Source organism: Diceros bicornis, chromosome 5, assembly GCF_020826845.1.
Source record: "Diceros bicornis minor isolate mBicDic1 chromosome 5, mDicBic1.mat.cur, whole genome shotgun sequence".
Taxonomy (NCBI): domain Eukaryota; kingdom Metazoa; phylum Chordata; class Mammalia; order Perissodactyla; family Rhinocerotidae; genus Diceros; species Diceros bicornis.
The window spans coordinates 80759520-80777167 of NC_080744.1; the positions used below are offsets into that span (position 1 = coordinate 80759520).

A 17648-nucleotide genomic window follows, 5' to 3' on the forward strand; every position below is an offset into this window, starting at 1 on the left:
CTCTTCCCAGGACTGGGAAGACAGTCTCCCTGGGCCTGGCTTCTCCTCCCCAGCCGGCTTGGCCAGTCTGGAAACAATGACTGCGGAGAGAAACTGCTTCTCACGGGGGTTTTGGAAACCGCGGCTGGGCATCAGCAAACAGCTTTTGCACAGGGCTGTGGCTCCCAAGTAGATGCTTCAACGCTGGGAGGGTGGAGAGGAAGTGACAGAGACAATAGGCAGCATTGTGTCTTCTCCCAGGAAGCTCTGCTCTGTGTTGCTTTCAGGGAAATTGACTCTGGGGAAGCTCAGTCTGTTCCAAAGCAAGAGCTTTATGTGATTATGTTAGTCCCAGGCTAGGACAAACCCGCCCTTCCTACTTCATTAACAACAACGCCAGCAGGGACTAGCCATGCCATGGGAGGCTCTGTGCCCTAATTCCTCAAGCAAGGGCTGAGTGTAGGAAGTCATGGCAACAATGCATCTTAGAGCAGAAGCTGTCTGTGGAGAGAGTGCAGCTTTGATGTGGGGCCCTGTCCTGATTAGGGCTGATGGCTGGGGCCCGTCAGTGCTCGGGAAGGTGGCATAAGCCGGGATGGCATTTGGGATGTGGGTTTTTGCACCTGGGCCTGATGAAATTTGATGGGGTTTAACACATGCAAACAGCAGCTTTTGTTCTGCTGGACAAAGGCCTCCCAGGCCTGGGCCCAGGCTGAGACCCCGTGGCAGCCGTTTCCTCCCCATCGCCTCTTGTCACTCTCCTTGTCGAAGTTTAATCAGGACAACGAGCTTTCACAGGCTCATTTCTCACTCCAGCAACTTTCTAACACTTCCTAACGAGGAGGCTGGAGCCTGAGGACTGGGGGAAGAGGAGGGGGCCGTGGAGAAGGAGAGAAGGACCGTTGAGGGGGCCGGGAGGGGCCGGGCAGGGGTGTGTGGAGAAGAGCAGAAGAGGCAGGCGCAGAGGAAGCTCAAAACCACACCGGATCCTTGGGGAACTGGGGATTGATCTGCGAAGAAAAGAAAATAAAACAAATCCTAACTGGCCTTTGTTTTCTGGGTGGCCAGACAGTAATTTCCCCCAAATTCTCTATGGTTCCGGAAAAGAAAGCAAAGGATCAATCAGTGTTGACTTTGTGACTTTCAGAACTGGATTGCACGGGCCGTTAACACCTTAAACTCCTCTAACTCACATGCAAGCTTTTCCCATCCACTGGGTTCTAAACAACAGGAGCCATGGTGACAGTGCCCAACCTCCCAATCCACTCCTGAACCAGGCTTGGACATGAGGGAGTGCTCTTCCCTGTGTAGACGATGGAGATCCTCCATTAAGGGTGCAATCCCCCTGACCTCGAAGGAGATGTTGGCTTTTTCCAGCCCAAAGAGCTGGAAGAGGTGGAGGTGGAGAGATGGAAGATCCTTCTGTATCCTTGCGTATATTTGTCAGCATAGTTCCGGTCGTGCTGCGGTAACAAACACCCAAGATGTAGGTGCTTAAAACACACAAAAGTTTATTTCTTCTGCTGCTACTTGTCAATGGTGGGTCCACTAGGGGCTCTGCTCTGCATCGCCCCCACTCTGGGCTCTGAGCTGATGAAGCATCGTCCCATTATCAGCAACACTGACGATTGGTTGGTAGAGGGAGAAAAAGATGGTGACAGTGCAGTGGCTCTTGAGGCACACTCATGAAGGTGACACACATGAGTCTTGTTCACATTTCACTTGTCAAAGAAAGTTACGTATACATGTCTAACTTCCAAGGAGGGGAGCTATGTCCTCCTGTCGTGTTTCTGGAAGGTAGAATCAGACATATTTGGTTAGTAGTACTAATAACCTCCTGTTTTAGTTATCTATTGCTGGGTAACAAATTACTCCCAAACTTAGTGTTTTGAAACAATAAATATTTATTTTCTTACTTGGGAATCTGGGAGCAGCTTAGCTGGGTGATTCTGGCTGGAGGTGTCTCTTGAGGTTGCAGTCAAGATATTGGCTGGGGGTACAGTCATCTGAAGGCTTGACTGGGGCTGGGAGGTCTGCTGCCAAGATGATGCACTCATGGCTGTTGGCAGGAGGCCTCAGTTCCTTACCATGTGGGTCTCTCCACTGGGCTGCCCACATGTACTCATGACACAGCAGCTAGTTTTTCCCCAAAGCTAGTCGTCCCAGAGAGAGGGAGAGAGAGAAAGAGAGAACAAGCAGGAAGCTTCAGTACCTTTTATGATTTTGTCTTGGAGTCACACACCATCACTGCTGCTTTCTTCTATTTGTGAGAATGATAGCATTAAGTCCAGCCCATACGTAATTAGGCTTTGCCTCTTGAAGGAAGGAGTGTCAAAGAATCTGGGTTCATATCTTAACACTCCACACCTGCCTGAGCTCCCCAGCTAACTGTCAGGATCCTGGGACCAACCTACTGGGCTGTGAGTCCATCTGGTCCTGATGCAGTCCAGCCTTTTCAGTTGTAGCCAGGGCCTCCCCACCTGTCCCTGTCCCTCTCCACCTGGGAGGAGGGTGAGAAGAAGGGAGTGCACACCTTTCAAAACAGTCTCCTGGTGAAGAGGGACAAAGGGAGTGAAAGAAGGGAAATGCTTAAGCCCTCAGAGTTGCTCTAACCTCTTCTCTGGCTTAACCCAGCTCTGCTCTGCCACTGGTGGGTATGACCTGTTGGAGTCAGGGGTCTCTGCCCAGGCACACCAAGGCATCTCATTGTGCAGAAAGTGAACAGACAGCTGGGATCCCTGACTAGAAAAGTATACACTAAGCATATAAGCTTCCCAGGGCATGAGGTTCAACTTTGTGCTACGGCAAAATGACAAAGCACTATGCACCCCAACCCATTGAGTTATGAGTGAAACTTCAAGGCCAAGCACCTACTAAACTTCCTGGCATGCATGAAACTCCCAGCAGAGATTTCAACCAATCATCGCCAGAGATAAAAAGAAAGAGCAGACGCTCTGAGAGAAAATCCAGTAGGAATTTGGCAAATGGAGCAATGGAGGCCAGGCGTGAGGTGGGCAAATTTTGTCCAGCCACAGACCTTGACTCAGAGGCTCTGACCTCCAACTCACCCTGTGACAACCCACACAGCTCCTGTCAGTGGAGGATTCTCAATTTGGAGAGGGAGCAGCAGACACATTCAATTTCAAAAATGTTATTGTGCTGGTTGTTCAGAAAAGTCATTAGTAAGGACAATGGTCTTGTACCAGCTTCTATCTCCTTTATTTTTCTAGCATTGCTGGGGGGCAGTGTTTTGGGTTCTGGCCTAGCTAAAGCCCAGAGCCCAAAGGCCCCCTTCTGGGCCCCTCTGAGGGTCTGAATGTAAGTGGACAGGTGTTGTCCTCAGAGGGCCAGAAGGACACATAGAGGGCAGCAGGGCCACTGTGGGTTGGGGGATTGCTGGCCACGAGGATGGCAGATTTCCTTAAATAGTCCCACTATTTACTTTTTAGTCTATAATTAAAGAAATTCCTGGAAAAAGAGAACGTATGGAATTTGGCCCAAATGAGAAGAGCTCAGGTGACTTGTTGGATCAAGTAGGCAAGTCACATGAGTGTCACTCTTCAGGGCTGTGAACCTGGCTGGCGGGTGCTGGAGGCAGCCTGACCCTGAGAGAGCCTCACTTGTCCAGGGAGACCCTTGGCAGTGCGCATGTGGCCAAAACCCCTGAGAGTATGAGCTACCCAGCCAGTGCCACTGACCCTCACTCCGCATCCAGCATGGGTGGGAAACAGTTCACACAGAGAGGCCCCAGGACCCCAGCCAGAGCCTGCTTGGCTGGGGCCAGCCCTTTCCTTGGGGAGTAGTTTTCATTTTTTAAATATTTTTTCTTACCTCTCCTGTTGCTCAGTCTCAGTGTACTGCCTTTGGGGAACAATTGAAACTTTGTTTTCATTGATGAGACTGCACCTGTGCTGCCATTCAACAAGTGCTCCATGGACTCCTGGTGAGAGGGCTGGTGGATACAACCTCATTGGAAAACAGTTTGACAGACTCTCCCAAAGTTGCACAGACTCAATGACCCCGGAATTCCACTCCCAACAGAGGAGAACAAATGCTGACGTTCACCCAAAGACGTGTTCATAGGAGCTTTCTCCCTAAGAACCGGGACACACCCACAGGTCCATAAAGGTAGGCTGGATAAAGTGTAGTGTATCCACACAAAGGAAAGCCACACTGCTGCAATGAACATGCAGGAGCCCAGCTCTCCAGAGCAACGTGGGTGGAGCTGACACGTAACCTTGAGAGGAAGAAGCCAGACAAAAGCATATATACTTCATGGCTCCACGTATGTGAAATCCAGGGACAGACAAAACCATTCTGGGGGAGAGAAATCAGGATGGGGGCTCCCTTGGGTGGGGTGTTGACAAAAAGGGGTTGAGAGACTTCAGGGGCTGGCAATGTTCTCATTTTTTAACTTGGTGGTCGTTACATAGGTATATACATAGGTGACAAATTCATCAAAATATACATTTAAGATGTGTGCACTTTACTGTGTGCTATGCCTAGAAAGAAGAACAGTGAAAGTGGTCAACAGGTTTCCTGTATGTTCTGGCTCTTTCTGGAGTTTTTAGAGATGTTTCCTTCATAATGAAGAATTATCGTTCCATAAAAAAAAACAGTACAAATGTCACTTTACCTCCTGGATTTTAGAGTATTTCCAGGAAGAAATAATTTTGGGGGAAATGACATTCTAGTCGTAGAACCTTCTCCCTCTGAGGAGGCGAACCCTGCCCCCTCCTCTCTGTGTCGAGGTTTGTGCAGCAAATAGTTTCAACTTTCAGATGTCGTCTTCCAAGCAAAGAGTTCTCATTATGGTCTAATTACCTTGGCTATTGGAAACAGGAAACGAATAGCTGAGCTATTGAACTTGAGAAAAAAGAAAAGAGAACCGCTTCCTACCAATATTTTTAAAGTTTCAAAAAGATTGCTGCTTAGTCTCCTCAGGGCTGTTAGGTACATGAAAACTCTGCCTAATTATATATTTTAACAGAGAACCAAAGGAAGGACCAAGAAAGTACTGTTTTAATCTTTTGAATAAATAAAAATAAATGTGTGGGTGTAAGCTATAAATAAATACGTCATATTTTAAAATGCCTGATCACATATTTGCTTAAGGAATTTCTGGACATCATGGTAAAAATAATATATGTCATATAATTTCCTCTGAAAGATATAAATATACAAATAAATATAAGACACTCAATTTTTAAAAGATTGTGCAATGAGTTCTGGTCAATAGGGTTCCTTTTTCTTCACAAATTTTTATGGTTTGTGTGAACAGTCTAAGCAAAGGAACTTTGTGAAAGAGATCGTAGTGACAGAGAAGCCCAAGAAATGGAGTATGCTTGTCTTTCTGTCGAGAGCTCTATATCGCAGCCTTCTACCCCCTACCCCTACTTCTACCACAGAGAGCATTTCTTCTATGGGGACAGTGAAAAGTGGATCCCCAACTGATTTCTCATTGTTCTTGTAAAATATATGTTACGCCTACAAGCCCAGAGAATTGGCCCCCATCAGAAGCATTTCCATGTCGCTCTGCTGCCAACCTCTGTGATATCGGATACTACATGAAAAGTAAGAAAGCAAGGAAGATCGACGTGGAAACACTGGGAAACAAAATCTGTATATTTTATTTCAAAGGGAAAGTCTTCATGAATGTCTGTCCCCGGCCCGTTGGAGACACATAGGTATACTTTTAATCAAGTAAATTAAACTCCCTTTAAAGCAAGATGAAGCAGCCAAACTGTATCTTGCTAGAGAGGTCAGCTTAGATGAGTAAAAACACACCAGGTCCCTTGAAACAGAACACTGGGCAGGAAATAATTAATAGTACCCCTACCATTTTAGAGGAATATTCTGCAAACTGATAGAACCCTTTATCAACAGTTAAGAAGTAAAGGAACACATTTTTAAAGGGTCAACCAGGTGTAGACACCCAATTACTTTTGTGCAAAGGATAGAGCCTTAGGAGTGGCTTTAACTGGTTTGCAGTCTGTCTCAAACGCATCTGTGTATTTAGCAAAAGTTAATGGTTTCTATTAAAATTCATTTAAAATGATTAAAAATAGCAATAGCTCAATGGTAGTGCAGTTGCCACCTTTCTGTAAAAAAGTGTGCATTTCTCAGCTTTGCTTTCCTGAACCCTCATCTAAAGTGCTATGAGTTAGATTGCTGATAGGTTGCTTAGACTTATTCTTGATATTCCCATGTAAATGTTTGAACTAATGACACAGTAATTAGCACACAGACACAATTATACTTTGTTGTTACTTGGTGGGGGGAATAATGCTATGTTCATTCAACTGTCTTAGATACTCAGAGTCAAAGATGGGAATTTCATGGATGTGGGAAATTGCTTGTTCTGTAGGCAAATAACTGTCATTAGGGCATCAATTTTTAGCTCAGTGTGGCCTGAACCAGTAGCCCTGGCATCTGCTAGGAGCTTATTAGAAAAATGCTACATCAGACCTGAGCCTGTTACTGACTCCAAATCTGCATCTCCCCACAGGGCACTGCTGTGCACATGAGGGTTTGAGAAGACTAGTTCTAGAATATAGGATGACTGCTACACACCCCATCCAGGCATTGTAAATGAGGAGCCCAAAGATGAGTAAGAGCTGGTCATTTCCAGCGAGGACTTTATATTTTATTAAGCTAAGACTAAAAGATGTGAACAAGGATGGGATATTATCTTCAAAAGTGTTTGGATGGGCAAATCTGCCTTGGGATCGCCCTGGTTCTCCATACTGAGGAGTGGTCCTGTTCTCTTCTCAACAAGGAGGAGTGAGGTCACGGTTCCACATCCTGACCCCTACAACACCAGCCTTGACTCGTGCTTCCGAATTGTCCCAAGTTAGATTCCTTTCTGTGACTGCTGTATCAGCCATGGCGTAAAGCTAAAAGAAGCAATGCAAGATTTTCCTCCAGAAAGTAAACTTTTTGAAGCAAAGGTGGAAACACGGTGTTTTAAAGGTTTCCAAGGGAAGCCATCCACACATGCAGGCACTGATTGATCCTATGCCAAGTGTCTGCCTGCTCTCATGGAGACACAGCCAGCATTCTTATCTGGTAATTGCTTCAGGAGGGCGAGAGCAGTCTGGGGGCAGGAGAGTAGGTTCCAAGCCTCCCGTCCCTGAGTCCTCAGCGCTTCCTTCTCTGTCTGGGGGATGTTGCCTCAGAGTTCTGTGGCCCTCATCAATATCGTCCTTCCGTGTAGAAGGACTCCCTCTGCCATTTGGCTACGGCCATCTTCGAGGTCTGATGAAACCGAGCCAAACGGAGCAGAGAGGAAGATTTGGGCAGGCTGGCCCTCTGCAGGCAGGGGTGTGATTGGGTCCTGGGAGCCCCCTCTCCACTGTGGGCCCAGGGAGGCCCCCCTGGATAACATGTTCCAGGTGTTCAATCGCAAAACAAAGAAGCTTTTCTCTGTTGCCTGAGAATGAAGAGTCCTCGCTAGTTGCATAAAGTTTTTCCAAGATGGTAATATTTGGTTACAGTAAGATCTGTTATTTTACAGGAAACCCAGCAGAGGTGCCCGTAATTTGATTCACGTAGTCACTGGGAAAACTCAAAGCAGGGAGCTGAGGGGAGTGGAGCCCCCAGCTCATTAACACAGCGTTCAGTGTGGTCAGTGTTCAGCCCCCGGAGCAGAACCTCATACAATAGGCCGCCAGGTCCCCAGCCACCTTCTGAGGTCAGGGTGACTGCAGAAGTTTTGCTGTCATCACTCTAAGTATAGCGCTCCAAACAGTTTCCATGATCTGCATTATTTAATCTGATTTAATGTTTCTAGTGATTGCTAATGTGCAATTCTAAAGCCTGAACAAATGGCATTATGTAACAGAGCTAAATCCAACATTTAAGAGTGTCGAAAGTCAATTGCTACAAATTTGTTGAGGGTACAATAGTATTTGGTACCTGAAGAACATAATTTTATAAAGTACCCAAGATGACTTGAAACAATACCTATAGGTTTTCCTGAATGTCTCATGTTAATTCATATCTTTCCAGGAATTTGTATTTACAGCACTTCTATATCAATTAAATAAATCTATAAGTTAGTAGAAAGTAATATTCATACCAGTTAACAAGAATGAAAGTAATATAATTGCATATTCAACTTATGATGTGTATGAATGACTTAAAACCTAATTTATTAGAATATATTTTATCTAAGATCAAGAGCAATAAGAAACACATGTAATGTGAGAGTGATTAGATAAAGATTTTTATCAGTTTCCAGATCTGATGATGTATTTATTTAAGCACTCTTAAAGAGTTGGTTCCTGCTGTCCATGGCCAGGCAGCGAAACGCTGAAAGAGTGAGAACCTTTTTGGAGCAGCTCTACAAGCCCTCAGATCCACTCTTACCCCAAATTCCAGGAGGTGCCCATGGCTAGTTTCTCAGAAGCAGAACAGGGACAACGACTGGAGAGCTTTAAAATATCCGGGTGAAGGTATTGTGGGAAACTAACAGTTCTAATGATGATGTCTTTGTTTCTCATTGTTTTGAGTCCATTTGTTGCGGAACCAGGGCTGATGAGTGGTGGGCCTTCCTGGTGACCTGCAATCACCAATTTGAGGGGTGAGGGAGAATGGTTGGGGTTGGGAGTGGCATACACAGGGGCTTGGGAAGAGGATGGAAACATGAATTTGAGGACTTTGAGTTACTGATAACTTCCAGATCCATGCTTCTGGCCTCCCACCCCTACCCTGGTCCTCCAGGTGGGCACACTCCATGCTGGATGCAGATATGTACTACACTGGTCCAGCCAGAGCACATTGTCAGGTCACCAAGTTGTCATCTGGAAATTCTCGGCTAATGACTACTGAGATGTGCTTTGGTCCATTCACATTGCACCCGGCTTCCCAGAGTTATTTACCTCAGCAGGCGTTGCCTGGTTGGTATAAATAAAGTAGAAGTACTTGATAAAATCATTACATGCCACTCTATCTCCACCCCTTTTCCTAGGTTTCATAGTTTTGCCTTTCCTCCACTAGAGCTGTATGGAACTAAACTCAAGTCTGCCTGTCCCGCTTACGCTTCCAGAAAGTCCCAGATCTTTCTATTCTTTACTTTCATTTGTCACATGAGCTGAATACACTAATCACTTACATTTATACATGTGACTTTCTGTCAATATTATTAACTTGTTATAACTGATAAACATTTTAAAAATAATTAGTAAAATATTTAGATGCTTTACAGTTTAATTTTTCCAACTATATCCAAATTGTGAAAACCATTAAAAGGATAAGCACTTAATGGGAATATTTATAACACTATATTTTAGTGTAAATAGTGTTAATATATAATAGTGTTAACTATTAAATACGTTCACCTTCCTCATCTTTAAAATGAGAAGAGCTGAGAGATAGGCTGTCTCAGTTTCCTTCTCTCGTTAAAATTTTCTAAGATTTTTGGTTGTAAGCCTCTTTTTAGTCAGCACACTCCAAAATAAGTATAGCCAGATCTATTTTCATTCTAACTTAAATTATGAAAAATGTTAAACACACAGAAAAGGTGAAAGAGTAGTACACTGAATAGCTGTGTACTCACCACCTAGATCCCACAGTTATTAACATTTACCATATCTGCTTCATCTCTGCGTGTGTGTGTGTCCTTGTAAGCCATTTGAAATTTAAGTTGCAGACATCATGATCCTTTACTCCTAAAGACCTCAGCATGCATTTCCTAGAAATAACGACATTCTTCCGCATGACACAACCCAGTAATCACCCCTAAGAAAATGAACAACACTGAGATATCACGTCACTATAGTACCTGTGACACGGTAATGGCGTCTAAGAAGACACACCATGTCTCCTCAGTCTCCTTTCCTCTAAAACAGCCATCCTCCCTCCTCTTGCCCTTTCCTCCCTTACGTTGTTTTTTTTTTTTTTTAAGAGATTAGGCTTAATACTTTGTAGAACGTCCTGTTTCCTCATGCGTTCTTTGACTTGTGCTTCCAGAGTTCAGTCTAAAGGCTGGCTTAGATTCAGGTTGCACGTTACTGGCAGGATTCTCTCCTCGGTGAGGCGGTGCATCGGCAGCTCTCTGGGAGGCATTCACAGCAGCCTGAGAGGCTAAGCCAGACTACTGTCCACAGAGAGAGGTGGCACAGGCCCAGGAGAGTGCAGCCTCAAGAGCTTGACTGCCTGGCTTCAAACCGTGGCTCCCACGCTGACTTGAGTGGGTTATCTGCCATCCGTGCCTCGGTTTCCTCATCTGGGGGGGAGGAGCAGAATCTTCCTGTAGCTTTGTTAAGAGAACTCATTACATTAATACCCAGCAAGTGCTTAGGACAGTGCCTAGTACGCAGCAAGCATGGGTTAATGTGGGGTTTGGAAAGATATGTATTTAGCCAGAGAACATCAATCATCAGAAGACGTAGATGCTTTTGAAACAGCCTCTATGAAGAAGCCCCAACACACACACAGTGGGGTTCACTGAAGGCTCTGTGTTGAACGGGTACCACGTGCTAGTTCTGTATACCCAGCAAAAGGGCAGTGCGGGGTGCCAGGGATGCTGGTCACCTTGTGGGACACACTGATCTCTCCATCACATACAAACTCCACGTTCACACGCGTGTTGCATGGGCCGCACAACTGCAAATTGCCAATACTCTCATCTCCAAGTTACATCATCAGAAACATGCAGGTAAATATGATACTGGGAACCTGTTGAATACTGTTAATTATGTTTCATTACCCCTATCTGCCTGCTGCTAGGTTTACTGTAATTTTTCTTGAATGGCAAACAAGAAAGCTTTTTATTTTAAATAACAGCCGAGGAAGAATCAGGTTGCTAATTTCCCTGAGACGCATGAGGGTGTAATGACAGATAGAGGCTGGAGACCCAGAGTCATCTTCCCTAAAAGATATGATTTGAAAGTCACTCTTTAAATGACTTGGATCTGACCTAGTGAATTCCAAGGTCCTAATTAAAAACAGAAAGCAAGAGGACGGAGGAAGAAGGGGAGACGGTGAGATCCAAGTGGGCAGTGGTCTGGGATACATTTCTCGTTGGAACTCAGAGACTATCTGCGGTCTCTTTTGAAATGCTCTCTAATTCAAGTCGCCAGAAGTCACAGGGAAATGTTCGGATTTCCCTTTCGGAGGCAGAGGCAGACTGGTTCTGGGCTTTTGCGTGAGAAGGAGAAAGAGGTGGAGTCTCCTGTTTGCTCTGGATTTCTCATCAAAAGCCTCAGCAGGTCTCGGTTGGTTTGTCCATCCTGTTTTGTTACTGACCTGATTTGTGACTTCAGGCAAATGAGTCTCAGATTTTTCTTGTGCTAAAAAGAGGATGAGGGTGAAGTATCTCCTGCTTTCCCCTCCTCCCAGGTCTTTTCGAGCTCTAAAATACTATAACTAGAATCGTCTCTAAATTTTGTTTTATATTTCTTTTCACGTTTTATTGTTTTCCACTGTAATCATTTCAGAAAAAATATGACATTTTGAATAGCTAATGATCATGCAAATCAGTTGGTGTTATCTTGAAGGATGGCTCACTTGGGTTGGCAAGGTTGTAATAAATCCCCCTCGTGGGGGTTGCTGCTGGTGGCGCTGGGAATGGGTCCCATGATTTTGAGACAGTAACTTGGTGTTATGTATCAGGAACCATAAAATATTGCATACCGTTTGACTAATATTCTCCTTGGGAATTTATCCTAAGATAATCAAAGAAAAGTGCTGCATATGTGAAGGTGTTCACTATAGTTTAGTATACAATAGTGGAAAAGCTGAAATTGTCAAATTTCAATCCAGCAATGAAAGATTATGCAGATGCTAGAAATGGGGAAAATATTCACGATGTAACGTTTTTTGAAAGAGAAGACAATAAAATTATATATACATTGTGATTACAATTGTGTAAATCTATGTAAGAGAGTATGCAAAAATAGAAAGGAGTTAGGCTAAGATATTGAAATTATGGGTACAGTGAAGTTAAGGCATGTGTGAGGAGAGTTTATTTACTTTTTTAAACACTTAGCAACAAAGACCATGAAAACAAAGCAAAGAAAGTCGAGGCCATGTCACTGTCAACTAGTGAGCCTGTTTTTTCAACACATGGTCCACTTAAAGCTGACACAGGGCGTGGCAAGCGTGCCAGCTTTGGTTCAGACAGAGCCGAGCCTGAGTCCCAGCTTGGACTTTTCTCAGCTGGGTGGTCTGTTTGACCTGAGCCTCAGTTTCCACATCTGTACAATGGGAAGATAGCACCTGTCTGTGCAGCGCAGAGGTGGGGTTGGTAATTGTGTGCATGGTGAGTGTGGGCTCAATAAATAGCAGCTTTTCTTTTATTTTTAAACGATTTTTTCTTTTTTTTTTGTGAGGAGATCAGCCCTGTGCTAACATCTGCCAATCCTCCTCTTTTTTTGCTGAGGAAGACCGGCCCTGGGCTAACATCCGTGCCTATCTTCCTTCACTTTACATGGGACGTGGCCACAGCATGGCTTGCCAAGCAGTGCATCAGTGCACGCCAGGGATCTGAACCAGCGAACCCGGGCTGCGCAGCAGGGCGCGCGCACTTAACCGCTCACGCCACTCGGCCGGCCCTTATTTTTATTTTTATAAAACATCCATCACCACACATAGTTACAGATTTTTTTCTTGTGATGAGAACTTTATAGATCGACTTTCTTAGCAACTTTCAAATGTACAGTACAGTATTATTAACTATAGTCACCATGCTGTACATTACATCCCCAGAAGTTATTTATTTTATAACTGGAAGTTTGTAACTTTTGACATCTTCACCCATTTTACCTCCCCTACCCCCGCCTCTGGCAACCACCAATCTGTTCTCTGTATCTATGAGACGGGTTTTTATTTTGGATTCCACGTATCAGTGAGATCATAGGGTATTTGTTTTTCTCCACCTGACTTATTTCACTTAGCATAATGTCCTCGAGGTCCAATTGAACATGTTTGTTTTATCCCTTTTATTATTTTTTGAGAAATATATTAATAGGTACAACAGATGGTGTGAAAATGCGTTAGTTACAGAGCACCACGATGATGATGACCACTCATGAAGCATGACCAATAGCTTGACAAGCTGCTGCCGTGCCCGGTGCTTTCCCCGGCCCGTCTGCCCTCCCAAGAACTGCTTTCTTCTCGTTTTTAAAACAAGTTTAAAATCCCAAATGTACGTATGCCTTAACTGTATCAGAAGATGTGCAAAGCATTAGAAAATGTCAATTTCTGAAAGCGATGACAAGAGAGAAGCTGCTTCTAAGTTGAAAAATGTGTCATTTTGTTGTTTATGCATTGGATTGAGATATCTCAGGTACATAAAAAGTTATTCTGATTAGGATATTGAACTGAACCTAACTGTGAACCAAAAATCAGAGCAGTCTTATCATTCCTGATGCCCCGCGGTCTTTCTGAAACACGCAATGGGAGAGTTTTGGCGTGTCCGAGCTTCTGCTCCTTGAGAAGGTCGTGAAGCACAAGGTCATAGCCAGCTGTCTTCTGGCCCCTCACACCTGTGTCTTCTGCTTCCCTTGGTGTTGCTGAAGGGCCTCCCTGAGCTGCTGGAAGCAGGCACCTGTGACCTGGGCTCCCTCAGGGGCACGTCTTGGTCATTAGATGAAACCCCCTTAAGTGACTCCATATGACCTTGGAGCAGTGGCCCTAGATGACCTTGGGACAATGGCTGAGTGTGGCTAGGGTGAGGCAAGGTGATTTACCAAAGCATCTTGCCCAGATTTGAAGGCCGTTTGGGCCTTCACTAGATCAGATTCCAGAAATCTGACACCGGGGGAATGCGCTCTTCAGGGTGTGGCCCACGTACCGCACAGGTGTCAGCTGAGGCCGTGAGACCGACGCTCAGAAAACACACTGCTCTCACACACGCAACCAACGTTGTCCTGGCCGGAAGGGGCTCTCCCACGCACCGACACTTCACTCCAGGCATCCAGCCCTGTATAACATAACCAGACGGCTCAGGGCTGGCGGGGCATGACTTTGATTTTCCTCAGGGGGTGACAAATCTTTGTTCTTTAAGGGGGGGTTTCATGTTTGAAAACAGTTCTAAAATCATTCAGATCTGGTCAAAAAAAAAATAATCATAGTAGGTAATATCATTTTTTATTTTAAAAAATCTTGTGATCTTAAGAAAAGTAATGAGACCACTTTTTTGGCGAGGTTTGTTAACTAGTACTTCCAAGAATATTCCAAAGCTTCGTCGTGGGAGTGGCTGTCCAGCCTCCCAAAGAGGTGGCTTCTAAAGGTAGCGCCCAGTTGAACCTGCGAGTTTGGATTTGGCTCTTTGGGAATCGGTTTATTTTATTCATCGTGGCTTATGCTTTTCCAGCACAGCTGTGTTCTGAACGAGACACCCATCAGCTTGATGTCCATCCTACTTCACAGCATTTCCCTACAGACCAACCCACATGCGTTTCAGTTGCTTCCAGGTTCAAGAAGCATTTATCTAAACAATAAGTTCTATAAATTACTGAATTTCCTCAGCCAGAGATCATAGCACCGGAATTATTTGAATTATTTTCTGCTTTCCTTGAAAATACTGTCCCAGGGCTATTGTGGGTCAGTGAAATTTACAAATTATACTTACATCAAGATTGCTTTGAATTCAACCAAAAAACATTTTTTTTTACTTCTAACTTTATACCAGAACCTTCTCTTACTATGTCCATATCACCAACCTCTTTCTTGTTAATTTTCCATAATCTACATTAAAGAAACAAGGCATGTTCCTATTTAGAAACTTATTTTTATGAACAGAACTCTTGATGCTAAAATGGTCAGTGTAAAGCCAATAGTCCAGCTGTTAAATACAAAAAGTTTCACATTTCTTTTTGTTATGTGGTAAAATATTTCCTTTCCAGAAAGACAACTAGAGTTCAGTGGTCAAGCTAAGCAATTTCTCTGTAAGTTGTAAGACACTATCATTTTCCTCTAAGAGGCTGTTTAAACTTCTAACTCGTGTTGCTGATTTCAGATAGGATGTGTATGTATTTTGGGGAATGTGTGCAAGCTTCCATCGTAGCAGTATTTATGTATGATATTTATGTCGACTGAATAAAGTTATAAGTTTGCCAGAGCTTGTCCTCAAAAATGCAGGCAAGGCTGCCTGCTGTTGCTTCTGAAAGCACGGTGATGATAGTAGCAAGGGGAAGATGCTCACATCATAAATAAAGTTAGAAACAAAGAATTTAGCCAAAACGTGGAAAATATGTGCACACCATCTGAAGTGGCCCAGTCCAGAATTAAACAAACCTGACAGGAGGAAGGCTTTGCAGCTCACAGAGAGTTTAAAGGCTTCCTTCTCTGATTGTTATCTGCCTCTGATTACCTGGTTTTGAAGGTAACAGAAAAATGTGCTCACGCCTTGGAGGATAACATTAATCCCCTTGGCAGAAAACCTAGTACCAGATCCAACATGGGCTCTCTGGCCGGAGAATTTCACTTTTTGCTTTATCTCTGCTGTCCATCTGGCCTGTCAGGCCTGTCGCATACCTGCAGCCTACAGCCTGGAAATCAGGGACTTTGATGTTCTAAAGGACGCTTTATCTTGGGTAATTTTCTCCAATTCTTACGTTATTGTGTAGGATGCTCAGAGATTCAGAGAATGAGCGATGGCTTTGTCTACTAAGATCAGAGCAATTTGCAAGCTTTACTGAGGGACAAGGTCTAATAAAGGGACTTTTGAGCTGGAGTCTGTCAACGCCACAGAGAACTGGCATGACATTAGGCTCTATGATTATTGATAGCTTAAGCATCAGTGGGCAGAGAGAAAGGCTGTGGGCATGTGGAATTCCTCCTAACCAGAGCAGGGATGCTTTCAGCTTATTACTGGCTTAGTACTAGATTTATTTCTTTAATTAAAAAGGGAATTCATACACATAGGGGAAAAAAAGTCAAACTGTATGATGAAAGGCAAGTTTCCTTCTGTCCTAAATTCCCAGTAGAATTTTTCTCTCTGGAGGAGTCATTATTGCCCAATTTATGTGGGTGTAAATATTCAAGGAGTTCAGGAAGTGTGGTCTTCCCCCACCTTCTACACCAAAGGGAGTGACCACTTACCAACTTCTGCCTCCTGCTCTTTTCCCTTACCCGTGTATTTTGTAGGTTATCTCTTCACTGTAATAATGACTAACTCTTACACGTTCTTACTATGCGCAGGGCACCGTGCTTGGTGCTTGTATATATATTTTTATTCCTCTCAACACTCTTATGAGATGGGTACAATTATTAAGCCCATTTTACAGAGATGGAAACAAAAGCATGGAGGGTAGCATGACTTGTCCAAGGCCACCAGTCTGAAGGGGCCAACCCAGGATTCTAAGCCCAGAACCTGTGTGTGACCACTACCGATGTTGTTGGCTAGAGCCACCTCATTCCTTAAAAACAGCTCTTAGGTGACAATGCTTGATAGATACAATAGAATATGAGAGTATGATAATACTTGATAGATACAATAGAATATATGAGTATCCAGTATTAAGCACAGTAATAAAACCTAGACCCTTGAACCCACCAACCCAGCTCAGAACCAGACCCTGTCCAAATCTGTAGGGGTTCCTGCATACTGTCTTACTTTATAAAAATCATTTTACTCCATGTGTAATAATCTCTAAACAACATCTCATTTAGTTTTGCTTTTATTTTTTTTCCTTTATGAAAATAGTGTCCTATTTCCTCTCTCATTTACACAACCATGTAGTATTCCATTGTCTGGATGTGTCAAAATTTACTTAACCAGTCTCCTAACTGGTGGCCATTTAGGTTGTTTGGATCACATTGTTGCCATGAACCTTCTTTCATGTGTGTCTTTGCACACCATTGTGAATATAATGAAGGAGAGAATCCTATCTCGACTGAGCCAAAGGATAAATAGTACCAAATTTACTTCCCAAGAAGTTGCACCTACTTCATCACCATGGTGAGCAAAACTAAACTTTTTTATAATTTCCAATTTGAAAGGTAAAAAAAGTTTTATATTTTTAAATAAAATAAAATTTACTTAATTATGCTTAAGTTTGGCAGCCATTTGTATTCCTTTTTATGTGAAAATAGCCTTATTTATGTCTCTCTTATCATTTCTTAATGAGTCTTAACAGATTATGGCATATTATGAAAATCAGCCCTTTTTCTATCTTCTATGTGACAAATATTCCCCCCCCGATTATCATCTATTTTTTGACTCTGTTTATGATAATTTTTCCTAAATAGAATTGTGTAGTCAGATTCATAACTCCTATTATGTCAGGATATTATGTCTTGTGTGGAAAGTCCTTCTGGAAATACTCAAGGATATTTATTTATTTTTGTTTGTTTGTTTATTATATATAATAATTGCTTTATGTCTTTTTATGTTACATTATAATTTTTTTTTGAGTCCTTTTTTTTTTTGCAAAAGGTCTTCCGGTGAGGACTGGAAAAAACTGCTAGACAAACTCTAAAAGAGCTGTTAACACTTGAGTTCTTTTTTTTATTATGGTAAGAACACTTAACATGATCTCTACCCTCTTAACAGATTTGTAAGTATACAATACAGTATTGTTATCTATAGGCACAGTGTTGTAGAGCAGATCTCTAGAACTTATTCATCTTGCATAATTGAAATTTTTGTACATGTTCTTCAGCAACTCCTCATGTCCCCTTTCCCCCAGCCCCTGGCAACCACCATTCTACTCTTTGTT

General features: G+C 43.4%; 1 non-coding gene across 1 annotated transcript; it reads right to left on the reverse strand.

Annotated features, from left to right (window-relative positions):
* Positions 1–17362: 17362 nt before the first annotated feature.
* On the reverse strand, positions 17363–17425 carry LOC131406715 (U7 small nuclear RNA). Its single transcript, XR_009220335.1, has one exon. It is a non-coding gene; the product is annotated as a U7 small nuclear RNA (small nuclear RNA).
* Positions 17426–17648: the final 223 nt, after the last annotated feature.